Here is a 17,172-nt window from a genome sequence, read left to right as displayed (position 1 = left end):
AGACACATCTACACCCACGGGCTCCCATTTATTTGTAGACTGATTTGTTGGAAACTTACTTTCCGAAATATCTGTTCGTTTAAAGGGGTCTGAAAGTACATGGACCTCAGTCTCACCTAAGGCCATATTGGATATAGCTCAGTATTACCAGAATCAGGTGACAGATGAGCATGACAGGAAAGAAGGTAAAATAAAGGATTTAAAGACTAAGGTTATGATGGTTCAGGCTTATGGACCCCAGAGTCGAGGCCGTGTTCAAAATCATAGACAAATGCCCCCACCAGGACCACCTTGTAGACAGACACCACTGGGACTGGATCAATGTGCCTATTGTAAAGAGGTAGGGCACTGGCGTTATGAATGCCCCGTCTTAGCTTCTAGTGGGAAGGGCAGGGGACAAGCAAGTAATTATCTGGGAGATCAAGCCCCCAGACAGCCACAACAAAATTCAGGCAGAAATTCGTCAGATATTTATTTGATCAAAGGAATAATCAATATTCTTTGGATGTTTACAAACCGGATGATGCCAGGACCGGCTAGGACAGCGTAGGACAAGGAGGACCAGTTGAGATACCTGTAGATCAGTCAGGACCCTATTTAACAGCTCCCCTACTTGGGCAGGATCAGAAATTCCTAGTAGATACAGGGGCGACATGTAGCGCGATTTCTCAACAACTGGTCCCTGGGACACCCTTGTCTGGCCAGATAATAACATCAGTGGGGTTCGATGGAACCCTAACCCCAACCCTGTGTCCTGAAAAATACCCTTACAGGTTAACAATTTTAGTACTTCTGCACCCTTTTTGCTTCCCCCGCATGCTCCTCATAATTTGCTGGGACTTGACCTATTGAAACATTTTCATGCTACCATACATTGCTCCCCATCTGAGGTGAGTGTTATATTTGGAAGAAAGACCTCACCCAAACAATGTAATATTTCCCCATGCTCGGACCTCAATTCCGTTCCCCCATGTGTCTGGGCTACTACAGACACAAATGTTGGGAGAATGGACATTCCCCCAGTATATATACAGGTTTGGGAAGGTGCTCTTTTGCCACGTGTCCCGCAATACAAAATATCAAAATAAGGGGGAAGATGTGCTACCGCCGATGACGTGGCTATTATTTCATCTGACCCTGATCGTGCAATGTCTGCGGTTGAAAGTATTACTAAGAACTTTGAGACTCAATCAGATTTTTTATTGAATAAAGCTAAAACACAGTTTGTGACAAATACATTTGTTACAGGTACGGATAACAGAATTGTAGAAAAAACGGTGGAAGATATAGTGGATTTAAATATCATCCCTATAATGGGGAAAATTAAGAACGATCTCCAGCGATGGGATAATCTTAAATTGTCAATAGTAGGGAGATGTATTCTCATTAAAATGATCCTGCCAAAACTTTTGTATATTTTCCGTGCAATTCCTTTGGAAATTCATAATTTTTGGTTTAAACAAATAGAGAAGGAGGTGGCTAGGTTTATCTGGTGCTACCAAAGTACCAGGAGAGCTAATGTATTCCTATCCCTTCCAAGGAATAGAGGAGGATGGGGCTCCCGCATTTTAAGCTATATTATTTAGCAGCTTCATTCCAATATTACCGGCCTCTCTTTGAAGTTAAGGAAAAGGATAGGGAGGGTCCCGGTCATGTGCCGACAGTATATGAGCTACTGATAGGCGCCCGGGCTAACGGTTGTTTCTTGAAATTCTATGAAGCAAGCTATTTCAAGAAAACTCAATTCAAGGTACTAATCGCTGCTTTTCGCAATTGGGCAGGCATAAGGAAGAAACTTGGGGTAGGTAGGTTCAACTGTTATTCTCCCATGATTGGGAATGACCAACTGCCAAGGGCATTACAAGATGCATGCCTGGCAGGGTGGGGAAAGGGTGGTTTATACAGGATAGGGGACCTGTTAGTTGGGGATCACATAAACCTCATTCGTAGTGGTTAGGGAAATGTTTGGTGTGGGCCCCCGGGATTTTTTTAAATTTCTACAGCTGAGAGATTTCCTGCTTAAAAAGGCTGGTGGGGCGGCAGGTTTTGGACAAGTACCTTTGATGGAATTGTTAACCAGTAGTGCAGAATCCTCAATTACACAAATATATAGATGCCTGCTGGAAGGAGTACCAGATGATCTAGATCTAGATAAGCTGAGATGGCAGGATAGGCTGGGGGTTGAGGATTCTTGTTTTATGAGCTCATTAAGACCTTACTTGATCTATATATTACACCTGCGAAGATTGTTAAATGGGGTGGAACTGAGGGGACTTCTTGCTTTAGATGTGCAACCTTTGGTGTGGATTTAGTGCATATTTTTGCCACTTGTCCTTGTATAGAATCTTTAGGTCGTGAAATTTCAGGCTTTTTACAACAGGTCCTTAATGAAGATGTTCCTCTGACACCTCAGCAGATGTTATTAGGGGTAAATGATTTAGTCGGCAACAAAGGGGGTAGAACTCGCTTTCATAGCAATGGCAGTTCTCAGGCTCTGTCCCTTCTGCCTGGCTTGATTCACAACCTCCAACCTTCCAGCAGTGGAGGGGACGATTTTTACAAATATATAATTTTGAAAAGGCACTTTTATGAAAGGAGAGGCAGAAAAGGCAGGATCAAAGGAAATAGGATCTGGGGCTCCCTCTCCTCCTTGATTGCGTCTTTTTTTTTTTATAAATTGAAATTTTTTATTTTAGTCCATTCTGAAAATTCTGTTACATTATGTTAGTCTCTTGTTTATGATTTATTGATTATTATGCACATTGTATTACCTGATCTTTACTTTTCAAATGAAATTACGGTTTTATGTTTGGATTATATGTACATGTAATTAACGCTGCAATTTCACAGTTTTTAGCAAAAAATAAAAATATAATAAAACCAAAAAAAACATAATTTACCCTGTCCTCCCTACACTTCCCACCCAGAAGAATCATGTCTTCCCCCATTCAATATTGCAAAACAACCATTGAAACAAAACATGTAAACATGGAGTTGCGCCTAGTTAGTCAACCATTATTGCCCTGATTCGTTGCTTGTTGGGATGCATCAATTCTCATCTGAGAGGATCCTCTGCTCTCTTCAGAGTCTCTTTAGAGTTGTGTTCTCTGGACTTGGTGTTATTGGTCCTGAGCAAGACCTATGGGCCCTGCCACAGGTGCCCTGGTGTCTGCGTGGGCTTGCACCCGCTAGGCGCCCATCCAGGTCTTTCCCCAGGGGACCATCGCTTATCAGGCATGGCTTGCCAGAGTTATTGCGAGGGGGTGCTCCTCCATCCAATCCGAAGCCCTGTCCAAGTGGTCAAAGAATATTGCTTCTCCCTGAAAACCGCTTTCAGTTTGGCTGGAAAAAGTAGCATATGCATCAGGCCCATGGCTCGCTTTTCTGCTTTACCTGATCGAACGATTTCTGTTGAGCCCTGACTGACCTTGTGTGATCCATAAAGATGAGGATTTTTGAGGACTCATAGGGGGTGTTGCCTTAAAAATGTTCCATTGCGCAGGGCCACGTCTCTGTCCTGGCAATTGTGGAGCTGGCTGATGATGGCCTGCAGCAGGCCCCCTGTGGTTGGCTGTCGGGAGAGCGCGTTTTGTAAGCGTGTTCAGTGATGAAGTAGGTGGAGATCTGGTCTGCCGGCAGGAAACTAAAGAGTGGTATTTCCAGGAATTTCTGCACGTTGGTGCTTTCAACACCCTCTAGGAAGTCAACAAATCTCTGGTTGTTTGGCAGGACGGGGGCCTCAGCATCTTCTATCTCTCCTGCCATTTCGGAGCATGTTACTTGTAGTTAGCTGACCATCTGTTGTAGTGTAATTTCTGGGTCTTCTAAGGCGGAGATATATCTCTCAGCATTTGTCACTTGGCCCCACGTGTTTTGCGGGTCCTGTTGGAGGAGTGAGACATCCTTGCTGACCTCACCAATTTTGGCCTCTAGGGTTAGTCTCTTGATTTTTTTAAAGATGTGTAAAGGGCTTTATTAACGACTGATGCCGATTTTGCAGCCTCTATAGGTATCTATGGTCCTACGGGGTCTGTGTAGTCTACGATGTGCGGCAATGGCTTGATGTATTTATCCAGCTTGTTTTGCCTTGAAGATGGTTTATACTTTGCCATCTCCAGATATTTGTCTGCGCGGGCCCGCTAGAGACTCCCCACCACTGGTGTTAAATAACAATGCTTATACTGTGGCACTGGGCCCGCTAGGCCCTCTCAAGGAAGCGGCATGAGTTGCTCAGCACAGTTCCGGCTCCTCAAGGCAACTGGGGCTCCTGCAGGGGGTGGGGAGTGGCAGTATTTTGGCCTTCCACAGCCACCTTATCATGAACGGATAGTCTATATTGCCCTCCTTGCGCTGATTGTGGCCTACTGGCCAGGGCCAGACTGGGAACCAAAACTGGCCCTGGCAAACTGCGAGGGGGTAGGGGGGGTGTGCCGCCGATCTGTTTGCTGGGGCCGGTTTCGGGCGATTTTGTTACAATGGGACAATTTTGCTGGCCCCCGGTAACAAAAATTGCCACCCAGGTGCCAAAACCAGCCCCCACCCTGGTGGCCCACTAGGGTGTGGAGCAGTGCTATGGTTTGCCACACAGTCCCTACCAATCCCCTGAGTTGGCTTTTTTGGTCAGTTTGATCTAAAGGTGGGTAGTAAAAGAAATTCCTTCAATAAGTGAACGAAATTCGAAATCCACTATTAAGTCCGCTGGTGGAATTTTGTGTCCTAAGCATAGTATGGTGGAGAACATTCTGCTGGTGTATGTAGCATTTCCTCCATCAATTGCAGGATTTTTCTTTTACCACTGAACACTATATAAGTTCTTCATTATAATTTAGTTGATATCCAGTATATTTTGTAGATGGCCATTTAAACATAAAAGAAACATTTGTAAGTAATTTATTTGGGACAATGCCCATAAAACATAAAAGGGTAATTAAAAACTACTGAATATAGCTATAAAACATGCTGAAAGGAGAGACCTTTAGGATATTTCAGATGTTTGACTTTTCCTAACTTTCCAGCATTTTAGTTAAATGTGGAATGGAAAATACCATAGTGCTCAAGGTGTCTCACGTTATCAGTTGTACAGTGGCTGCCATGTTACAAATACCCATATTCTTGAACTTGTGCTTTTAGCCATTTTGCTCTTTGGAATCGGTGTATTAGATGGAAGGCTAAAGAGTGGATTTCATGTGCAATGCACTCCCGATTTTTATAACAATGGGTTGTTTTACCATGACCATGCCTCTATTTAAATAAAATGGTTCAGGGTCAAGGTGCCAATTTTTAGCAAAATATACAAAGTTTTAGCCACTGATGGTTCAACTTTATCCAAGTATATCTCAAAACTAGGGGAGCACTTCCTATCAAGAGAGGCTTTAGTTTATGTGCCTATGATCCTGTCGGTTTATAGCATTACCATGCACTTATTTTTGTATGTAAGTCTGATCTTGCTTTCAACGTCCTGGGTATAGACTCTGGGTTGGTCCAAAGATCATAATTAGCAATCTGTCATTACACGGTTCGTTCATGTTTGAACCAGGCCAATGAGCCACTTCCAGTAAGGGACAATATTTCCTGCAGCACCTTCTTATATTGCTCTAGCTTGGGTGTGCCCCATTTCCCCGGCCCAGTAAAATACAGGTTGCAACTGGACTAACCTGAAAGTATCCAGCATCTCAATGTCTAGATGTAACAGGACTATTAAGGTGCTGGAGGGTAGATTTAATAGATGATAGAGATCAAAAAGCTTAATCAAAAGCTTGCTCTGAATAGCCCCAGAACTCTGCTCCTTACAGAACAGCATTCTGGGCAATAGCTTATACGCCTCAGCAGTGGGAGAAATCAAGTGCCTGTTCATCCCCCTTACAAAGCGCAAGATTTGTCCGCAAGTTGTATTTGGAGAGTGCTACTTCTGTGTATGTCCTTTGTGCCATTTTGTGTTCTGTTATGTCAATTCCTGGGAAGGTACATTCTCTCACTAGCTCTGTGAGGGGTGTTTCAAGTGTAAAGTAGTTTTTGAAGCCCTTTGTGATGGAAAAACATCATTAGGTTTGTTTTTAATGCTTTGATAGCTTTCCCATTTTGTTTGTACAAACTCCAATACTAGGCATTCCTAGTCCTACTCTGTCTACTTCTAAGTGTGTTATGCCTACTGTTCTACTGCAGCCTTTGCCTTAGGGAATTTTTCTTAATTATTTTTATTTTATTAACTCTTTTCTTACTTCAGTCTCTTTTACTTCTTGAGTTTAACACCGTTATTCACTTGTCGTTGAAGATGCTTTCAGTCTTAAATTTGAATAATGTTAAAGTTCTCAATTGCATATTTATTTAAAATATTTTGTTTTAATCCACCCTGTTTGACAGTGTAGCATATCATGGAGGTTCAAACAACTCTGAGCTCAATTTATCTTGACTTTTAACCACTTCCCACATTTCTGGCATTGTAAGTCAATTTAGGTAATGAGTATCTTCAACAAGGTACTCTTGCTCTCTTGGATCTCCTTAGTGTGTGCAGATCCTCCTCTGTGTCACTTGTATCACTGGATACTGTTTTTTCGATTATTGTTGGCGGTATACGTTCGATAGACGCACTTGATCTTAATCGCCTCTTACCATTTGGCCATTCAAATCCTCATATTTATCTTTTTCTCACTCGTTCCTTCATTTGGGTTATTCAGTTGCTCTTGTGATACTCTAATTGTTTCTTCAGTGGGTATTTCCACACAACTTTGCGATATTTCACAAACTTGTACTGGTGAGTTCTTGCTGTTTTTCTCCCCTCTCTTGTTCTTCCCGATGTACTGTCAGAGGAGCTCTTTGACTTTGCTCAAAGAACACTGTATCTTCATGCGGTCGCTTTACTCTGAGTTTGTGGTGCATGCACCCAGTTAGGTATCCCAGCACATTTGACAGCAGTGTTTGTGATTTAAGATGACTTGGTAGGGGCCTTTCCACCTTGGTTCCAAACAGGACTTCCACAAATGCTTCTTCACCAAAGCCCAATCACCAGGACCAAGGTCATGGTACTGCTCCTGATGTGGATAGGCAGTGACCACTCCAACCTGGTGAGAAACAGAACGTACCACATCAGCCAGTCCTTTCCAGTAATTGAGTATCATGTCATCTGTGATCTTCACAAGTGCATTTGCAGGTACAGCAGGCAGTCTTATTGCACGTCCCATGAGGATTTTATTAGGTGATCATCCTGTTTTCCTGTCAGGAATACTTCAAAGACTCATCAGAACCAATGGTAATGAGTAGTAGAAGTAGAGGCACAAAGTATGACCAATTATGACTTCAGGGCTCCATTTAATTGCTCCACTGTTTCTGAAGCCTTGGGATGATCACTACAGTGTTCCACTTGGAAAGGCACACACAGCATTCTAAGGAATTCAGTATTAAAATGAGTGCCTCTGTCTGTCTCCAAAGAAACCAGAAATCCATACCTTTGTATAAGTTCACGCAACAGCAGTTTAGCTGTCATTTTTCCGTGTTGGGTAGGCTTCCACCTATCGAGAGAAAATGCACACTATAACCAGGACATAGCTCAGCACGGTACATACAGGCATCTTGATAAAGTCCAACTGCATTCTATTTAAGGGTCCACATGACCTTCCTTTGTGACTCATAGCTACTGGTGTTCTTCCTGCATGCATCTGTTGACATTTTACACATGTGTGGCGCAACTCCTCTGCTAGGACTCTGAATCGGGGATTGAACCAATTTTGCGCAAACAACTTTACCAGTTGCATCCTTTCAGAGTCGCTTTTAAAATTCCATGTTTTAGCATGTTCTCAATCGCTGGTGTTATTACTGCTACTGTCTCTGGCATTATATTATAAGGTGGGGTTCTTGGGGAAAATTGCATTCGGCTTTACTGTAATTTTGACCGGTTCTGCACCTTTGATTAGTCCAATGTCTTTTCCTGAAAAGTCCCATACAGTAAATCCAGAGGTATCTTGCACATCGGGAGGTAAATCCTCCACTATCCTCACTGGATATAATCCTACAGCTGTTCTTTGTCGAGCCGTTTCAAATTCAACATTTTCATCACAGTCCGGTGTGCAGTAACTAATGCAATTTAACTTGTACAAAAGATCCCTCCCTAACAGATTTACACAATTTGAATGAGTGCAAATTGATGATTCTCCTCAAATGAACCTATTTTTAAATGCAAATTCTCTGAATCAGGATTGGTTATTTGTTTGTTCGTAACACCTACAACTTGGGTCTTTATTCCCGAGAGGGGTAGGTCTAGGACTTCCGCTGTTCAAACAGTGGATTGGATCGCTCCGGTGTCAATAAGAAATTACTCTTGGTGGCCATTATCGTTTCCTTCTACAGATGGGCCAATTTGATCTACCTCTAGAACAGCGCAAAGTTGGCAGCCTCCCCCCCCTCCCCCCCCCCACCCTTTCAGGCACCTTAAATGTGAATTGTCAGTCAAAAATCTCGTTTTCCAACATGGGAACTTTTCCTTTCAAAAACGTAATCGCCTCATCATACTTATCACTGGTAAAAGTGCAGGAGTTTGCGCATATCTTGGAGGTTCAGAATATGGCCACTGTACAGCTATTTTGTACTTAGCCCACAAATCACTCTGTACTACAATGTCAAAATATTCAGATCTGTTCTCAGAACCTGCCAGCTTGTACAGGCCACTGTGCACAATTCTCTCTCAATTTCTGAAAATTGTTCTTAAGTGTTGCAATATCACCTGCAATCCGTGGTACATGCACATATTCTCCACCTGGCATCTCCCTACCAGGAAAAGTAAATGCTTTCTCTTCATCTGGGGCTGCTGGTGGAGGTTTAATATTTGCTTCTGCTGCATCTGATGGTTTCATTTCTTGTTTCTTTGTACACTTGCTTTCTAATCTGTCAAAATCATTCTATTTGCGTATGCATTTTACCAATTCCCCAATACATAACTTCATTCTTGAAGATCACATTGTCACATTAGCTTCATCTTTGTAATGGAACACTCCACTTCATATTTTCATGCTAATTCCGTTAATTTATCATGTGAAATAGCTGCATGTCTCATTATTTCTTTACTCAAATATATCAGTTCATTTTCCTAATAATTTTCAACATGGGGAATATCTAAACATCTCCTAATCCTTTCTTCTAATTCCACCTTTAATTTTGAAACACCTAATGGTCTTGCTCTTTTCTTTGCTAGTATAGGATCTCTCGGCACCTCAGTCTTTTTATTGTCTGTGGTTTCTTCAAACCCTGATGGAAAAATTCCACCCTCAAATGGTGAGGTCTCACTTTTGGCAACTGGTGTCGTAAAAACAATCCTTCCTTCCTTCTCTCAATGTTTGAACATTTTGCAGTGGTATCTATGCAACAGTATGTGAATTCTGCGATGTCTGCATGAACCCTGTCGCAGCTTCGCCTCCTACAGCACCTTGAGCAACGTTATTTGGGACAATATGGATCGGTGCAGTCGCAACTGCCACTACCAATGTCCATGTTGACACCACTTGTGACACTGGCGCAGGAACAGTCAAAATTGAGACAGTAAAACCTGGAATTATTACAGCATGAGCCACTTCAGCAGGTATATTTGCAATTTGAAGTGCTGGAAATGATCGCTTGTTCTGAATTACATTCGGGTCAACAGGGCCTGAAGCCCTTGTAGCACTAGAAGCTATATCACTATCAGTATTTGTTGTAGGTGCCACATGTGGTGGAACTGAAGCCAATAAAGCATCCAGAACATCATCCACGAATCGCTATCAGTGTCCATTTTCTTTGCAGCTTCTTCATCATTTGTTTCCAATTTCTTTTAGTCTTTTCTGTGGTCACGACAGGGTACATTCTAGCTTCCTCGATTATACATTTTCTCCACCTTTGCTATTCTTTGTCCTATTGAGCATCTGCATAATTTCGCTTACGTCTTTGTCCTGTTCTGATATTTTTCTTTATCACGTGCTGCTGTCTCCCAAGCATTACATGCTTCTTAATGTGAGGGTCTAGGAGGTGGTTTCATATTGTATAATTTCTCCTTTAAATGTTCAATAACCTCTAAATCAAATGTACCATTTTGTGGAAATATAAATGAACTCTAATTTTCAGTAATCTTGCACCATTGACAAAGCCACAAACCTGCATGAAACCGTACATTTGTCGTCATGTAACAAACTGGCCTACCTTCTGGTGACGAATATTCACTTTCTTGAACTATATCACCTCTAATCCAAAAGTTATGAAACATTTCATTTTTGCAATAATTCAACAAATGATGTGCAATGATTAAGTTCAAATTTCGGGGTTTTGATTCTGGTTCTAATTCCGTATACTTCAATCTTTCTCCAATCATGTCACAGCTTAATATTTGAGTTCTCATCAACCAGTCTCAGCAAGGCACTTCACAACAGCTGTTTTATCCCAGCATGGCACTCTGTCGTCATTAACCAATAACAGCTCGACTCTAATGCCAGCTGACCAATCTCAGCATGGCACCCTATGACGTACTCCTGACTCCTTTCATCGGTTCACCTTCCTTTTCAACTTTCTCGTACACAAATTCTACAACTCTAAGCATAATAAACAACTAACTTTTGTCTGCTCCACTTAAGAAATTCCAAATCATTCATTTATACAAAAATTATCGGAAGTAAGGTTTTAACACCCTCCGACTTCCCTAATCTTACACATACGCAAATGAAATCTTGACCAGCGGGAAATTACTCCAACTATGTAGTTTCTCCTTTTGGCAATAGGCTCCACTAACCCCAATCAATATTAGTACAATCACATCATTGTTATAGTCCCTATATCAATTGTGCAATTCGAAGATATCTTACAATTGTGCACCACAAATAACACCACAGTTTGAACTGCTTATCTATTCTGGGATCTTGTACTACTTCGAGTCCGATAACTACTTCAACTACTTAAACTGCTCAACAATTTACGCTTACACACTACTATTCCCAAGCACAACAAAACAACACGACCAAATCTCAACAAAGACCATAGCAACACATAAGCTTATTGATACTCCCACTACTGCAACCACCTTCGAAACCGCAACGCCGTCAATCTTAAAGCTTCGGCTTTGGTCTTAAGGACATGGGCATTTCTCAACTAGGACTAATTATTAAAGATCCTCTCTCGTGACATAAACTATACTCTGCTACCACTGTTGGACCACATGGTTTCACTGTCACTTACCAGTCATGAACCCTGCGTACAGGTTGATGGATCTTTGATGTCGACAGAAATGTGAGGAGGGGAAGTTAGTATAAAACAATATCAGTTATTTCTTTTAGTTCAGTCAAAAGAGTTACGTTGAGCTAAAGGGTTTCATTTTCAAATATTTTAGTTTCTCATTCTTTAAGATTTTATTTTCTAAATCTCATTATCAAAGATTAATATCAATCAATTATTTGGTAATAACGTAAATCAATATAGCAAATCAATAAGGAATTGATACAATAAAAATGCAACAAGTGTGTTCCATAAATAAACTTCCGTATTCTAAATAAATCGGTATTAATGCAAGAAGGATTAAAGGTGTCAGCTCAGATACCCATGAATGTTCCCGATAGAGAATCAAGCATAAAGCATTAGCATAATACGCTGGATAGTATCCTCAGCTCTAATAGCAAATCAGGAAGTGAGACTTCTCGTAAGGAGATGTCCAAGACAACCCAGTAAAGAGTATCCTCTTGAAGAGTCTGGGACAGGGGACTCTCTAGTCTAAGATCACACACTAATTAAATGCACATTTACTTTGTTGCAACAAATATATTCTTTCTTCTTCTTGTTGACTAATTGGATTTCAGCACACTCCTGGAAACAGGCTTACCTCATATTCTCACCAGAGTTTAATTGTCTTTTAAGCATGTGTATGTGAATCATCCTCCCTGTCGTCTACATCATTTGTAAAGAGAACTGTACTATCAGTCGTCTAATACAACAAATGTCTGATAATTAGTTTATAAACAGTAGCTTTCAAAATTACAACGTCTGCAGCAAAGAGAAGAAAAACATCTTGCACAACGGTTGTGAAGTCTGAAAAAACAAGCTTTTCGGTATTCATGTCTTATTTTATTCACAGGGTCTGTGGTTACGTCAAATTAATAAACTATACTTCATTTCTATGCAACATGCCAATAGTTTTGAAGTATTAATGACTACTACAATTTTTGCACTTAACACTTCATTTTTAAAGATAAAACTCTGCACATTATATTTTAATAAAGAATTTAACAAATAAGTAACTTCTCGTCAGCAACCGGGACCAACTTGGTTGATGTATCTGACCCACTTTCCATCACAGCCAGCCTGAAATTGTGCCTAGGTAACTGTCTACCGGCCCATAATATTATCGCTCTGTGCTTTTTGGTGTTATTGTCCTTGAAATCTTTAAAAATTCATATCTCCGGTTCTCTTTATTGGGTTTTTGTCATTTTGGTGTCATTTTGTTTATTACACTTTACTCTATTTCTAATTCGGTTAGGGATTTTTATTCGGCATTTTGACTTTGTTACTATTTGCTGCTGCAGGAATACTTTTCACATTGCCCTAAGTTAGGCTGGTCTGCTCTGTGAAATAGCTACCGAGTGATTGAGCTCAGGTTAATTTAGTGATTATTCCTTGAGGTGGATAGTCAACTACCCCAAATACAATTTCTTACAGTACCTTTCCGCAATGTCGAGGTGTTGGGGAGATGGGCACGTGGACTAAATTCCTCTTCGACGTTGGCAGCCACCCAATCGTCACTTGTAGCCCTGGCCATGCATCCTGTCTGGCATCCCAAAGAGTTGAGTACTGATAAACTGGTCTTGCACTTATAATGTATTTTTTGTTGCTTGTAAAAGGAGGTTCCCATGTTTGTCATTGCCTTTGCAAATAACGTCACACCCTTAAGTTGTGCACATAAGAATGAAGCTTTGTAGGGAGGGCTGCGGTTGCCTCAGGAAGAGAAAGAGTAACCCAACTAGTTGGAAAACAGATAAAGAACCCTTACCATGCTATGTTTCATCATTAATGCCTTTGGTTGCCGGATTTTAATATCGAGCCTTTAAGCATTCACATGCGTTTTCTTAGTGGTGCTTCTCTGTACATCCCTTTATACCACCCCCACCACCTGTGGGTCTGAGTGCGCTAACACATTTAATATGCTTTTTGGATTAATGTGCATCAAATTCACTCCTCTTAAAGCTGTACTGTAGGAAAGTAGGAGCTGCTTTTATGGATACCCCCATGTTTTGCCTGGTGCTAAGCTGTTTTGGCTAGTCTGACTGGGATCCTGCTAATCAGGACCCCAGTCTCTCTGCTTTCTCCCCTAAATTGTTCTGTTCAGTACTTGGGTACATCCCAGATTGGTTACTGAGGTACTCTTATTAGTCCCTAGTATATGGTACCAAGGTACCCATGGCATAGGTACCCCAGAGGTCCCCCATGGGCTGACGCATGTATTATGCCACCCATGGGAGACCATTCAAGCTGTAACTATAGGCCTGCCATTGCAGCCTGTGTAAGCTGATGCTAGCACCACTTACGAAAGATATAGGTTTCCTATATCTAGGGTCACTGCACTTAAAACCTATAAGTCACTCCTATAGCAGGCCTTTGCAATCCTAAAGGCAGGGTGCTTGGTTCGAAGTGTGAGGGTGCCCCTGCATGAGCAGGATACCCCTACAGCCTACGGAGTCCATTCTCCTGGGTTGTAAGTGAAACAGCCATATACCATACAAGGGGGCACCGCGTAATTACGCGACAACCCTCTTGAAACTGGCTGCAACGATTCCTATCATGTTTGGTATCAAACATGTTGGAATCATACCCCCACACCGTAAACGGTGTGAGGTATGATTCCAAGCACCAGAACACCTCTGTTAGGCTCTCAGTGCTCCCGGCACCAGTCTTCTAAACCCGGACAGCACAACATGGTTGCTTCCGACCAGAGACCCGATTCTGCCCTCCTGCTGCTGAGCCAGGCTCGAGCAGGCGAAAGGCAGAACAATTGGTATCCTGTCACAGGGAGTTGTGACCACTTCCCAGACAGGATTTAATGTATTGGGGCCAGGTGGGTGTCCTTGCCAGCGCCACTCAGTCTGCATGACGGGCACATTTGGTGCCTCCTTGCATAGTCCAGTTAAAACCAGCTCTGGGAGCCGCTGGCTCCTGCTCTGGCGCGAAATCGGACAAAGGATATGGGAGTATCCTCCCCACTGTACACTTCCTCCCTTGGGAGGGAACCTTAAATCGTCCAAACCCTTTCCCTAGTGTACTTAAGGGCATAACTTTGGGTAGGTCACAAGATTCGTCATGGAACACGATTCAATTCAGACACCACTTCAACTTCTACCATCTGGGCACTCTGGACTTCGCTGGACTACGTTTGGGCTCGACTTTGTCCCCCTTTCAGTCTGCTGCATCGCCTGTGTACCATACAGGAACTTTCCAAGGCCTGTGGGCACCAAAGACACCTGAAGAAATCTCCCTTGGAGAGGAGGAGTCTCTTCCCTGCATCTGATTGTAACGCAACAAAGCTGACCAGTCTGCTGATCCTGAACTCCCAGGGACTCAGAAAGGCTCGGCAACACAGGTGGGGGTTCTCCACATCTCTCGAGGCCTGCTTGGCCCTCTCACCACCAAGTTTGAGGCCAGTATCCCCCAGAGGAGCTGCAGTAACCGAACCTCTGTGCACTGCGTCGACTTGCCGTTGCAAAGACTCGTTGGCTACCTTCCACCAAGATCTTCGGGCTCCAAGTAGCCCCAGCCTCGAGCATCTCCAGTGACGAGAATCTTCGTCTGCATTGTTTGTATCGTGGCCTGCATCTTTTGGTGGGACGCTTAAGGTCCTCTCTGGACACCAGTGCCTCCGTCCTGTGGGTCCATTTGAGGGTCATCTTTGTTTCTTTTGGGCTCATGATTGCTTGGGACCTGCCCTGACTCCCATGCTTGTGGTGAGTCCACTGAGCCTTGCTGATCCTGACATTGCACCTTCTTCGACATCCATGTTGTTTGCAGTTGCCAAGGCTTGTTGGTGCATCAGATGGACACCGACCCATCAGTTCTCGACATCCGACGTGGGACAGCTCGTGCACAGCTCCTAGTCTTCATCTGTGTCGCCTGGTCCTCACAGCTGCAGAGTCAAGGTCACTGTCGACTCTCCTGCAACACTCAACATTGGTGGGCATTCGTCTTCAGGTCTCCAGATCAATCTTGTGTGACATAGACACCGTCCCCTCTGCTTGCAGGTACCTAACAGCTAGAATTCACCTTCGGATTCCACTGGACACTTTCTCCTTCTCCAGCAGTGACACTTTCCTGAAGTCCTCCATTGGTTTCAACGGCGGTTTCTGACACTACTTAACACCTCTGCACCCAGCTTCCCTGGTGTAGGTAATGTGGGTGCTAGGGTATCCACAGGTGGGGTGTCGCTCCAACCTTCTGTCTTCCACTGGAAAGGTCCTTTTTCTTTAAAATTGCAACCACGACTTGCACGTTGATTTGTACAGAGAATGCAGTCCTGTTCCCACACTGCACACTTATCTCCGTGGGGTTCCTAGTCACTCACCTTTTGGTGGTTCCTTGGGGGGCCTGGCACTTCTACATCCTCTAGACATTGTCTTGACACAAGTCGTGGTTCTTATACCACTTTCTTAATATATGGTTTGGTCTCTCCCTGGGGTTCACTGTGTATTTTGTGCTATTTATGTGATTTGTATGCAAAGTATTGTGTGCATTGTGCATATCTCTGGGTAGGAGATATCTAAACATGTTAGTGATTATTATATAATAAATATATATTTTTATAAATACCTTGTGTGGTTCTTTTTCATTTAATCGATACCTAGAAGATTGCATTCTGGTAAAACAAGCTGCTTTACACTTCTTCTGGACTAAGCCTGAAGGCTGCTCTCCACAGCTACCACTTAGAGAGCTTTTTAAGGTTGTCTTAGACCTCCTAATTCACCATAAGGGTTTTCTGGACTTATGCAGTCTGTCAACTTACATAAGTGTAGCATATACCAGGCTAGCCACTCACATGCACAGCTTACAATCTTCATTTCCATATATTTTCCAGTCTTTCAAGGGAGCAGGAGAGTTTTACTCTAAACCGTAACTCTTTCAGAACAGTTTGGTCAGTTGTTGTGGCAATGGTAAAATCAAAGGAGGCGAGGGAAGCCAGCATTTTGTGCATTTTAAGACTTTATCCCTGTACTCAATGTGTTGCTCTATATGACCATTGAGGTGCATCTTCGACACATGGCTCATGTAGCCAATACCAATTTATTGAAAGTTTCTTTTCAAGCTTCATGGAAACATTTGATAAGGGTAAATGTAATGTGCCAAATGTGTGGGTAGTGAAGGGCACCCACTTTTAGTGTGGGTATAGTCGATCTTGATGATACGCCAAAACCTCAGGTGATTGGACTGCATTCGCAGATGCACTGGAAGGCCGTCCAGAGGGATGTTTGAATTTAAAAGACCTGCTACCAGGTCAAAATTATTGCATTCTTCTTTTCCGTCCTGTGATGCAGCAGTGTAGGGGTGGACGAGGCCTTGAATGTGTAGAGGGGTCCTTGTGAGTGGAGTAATGCTGTCCCCACTCTACTCTTTCACATGCAAAACTGTCATACAACTGATATATTCCCAGCCCACACAACCTTGCGATGTGATCCTGCCAAGTGACTGACTGCCAAGCCCTACAGTCTTTGTCATTCCTTTGACTTGTGACAGAATCTGAACGAGTCCTAGCCGCCTTTCAGAGGCATGTGACTGAGCCTTACCTAATACTACCGGTCTTTTACAGGCGATGCCAACATGTGACGAATGTTTCCTCAACCCTGCCTGCCACCCCTGCTCCCACTGTACCTCTCTCTCTTAAGTGATACTTACCTGTGACTGCAGTGTTTGCCAATTGTCAGGAGACATTGTCAGTCTGGTATTTTTAGCTAGCAACGCCGTACCTTCTGCCGCTTGTATTTTTTTCAATTGAAAAAGTATACACCCAAGTCTCAAAATGCGAATTTGGCTAAAGGACTGGTTGCGGTTAGTACACTTCACATGGCACCACCTATCAAATTTGTCTGATAGGTGCTCTGCAGCCCCACCTTCAGATGCGGAATAGGAAGGGGCAGTCCTACATGCAATAACACAGATGGTAATACATGTCAGACAAACATTGCTGAAGTAATGAAT

The 17,172-nt window shown here is 42.8% G+C and overlaps 1 protein-coding gene across 3 annotated transcripts in view; it reads left to right on the top strand.

The window, feature by feature from the left end:
- Positions 1 to 17,172, top strand: part of LOC146866944 (importin-9-like) — a 346,501-nt gene that overhangs the window by 26,016 nt on the left and 303,313 nt on the right. The gene's annotated exons all lie outside the window — the stretch shown is intronic.

Source organism: Triturus cristatus, chromosome 1_2 (assembly GCF_964204655.1).
Source record: "Triturus cristatus chromosome 1_2, aTriCri1.1, whole genome shotgun sequence".
Taxonomy (NCBI): Eukaryota; Metazoa; Chordata; class Amphibia; order Caudata; family Salamandridae; genus Triturus; species Triturus cristatus.
Note: the sequence above shows the minus strand (reverse complement) of the source record. Positions and strands in the feature narration are given on the sequence as shown.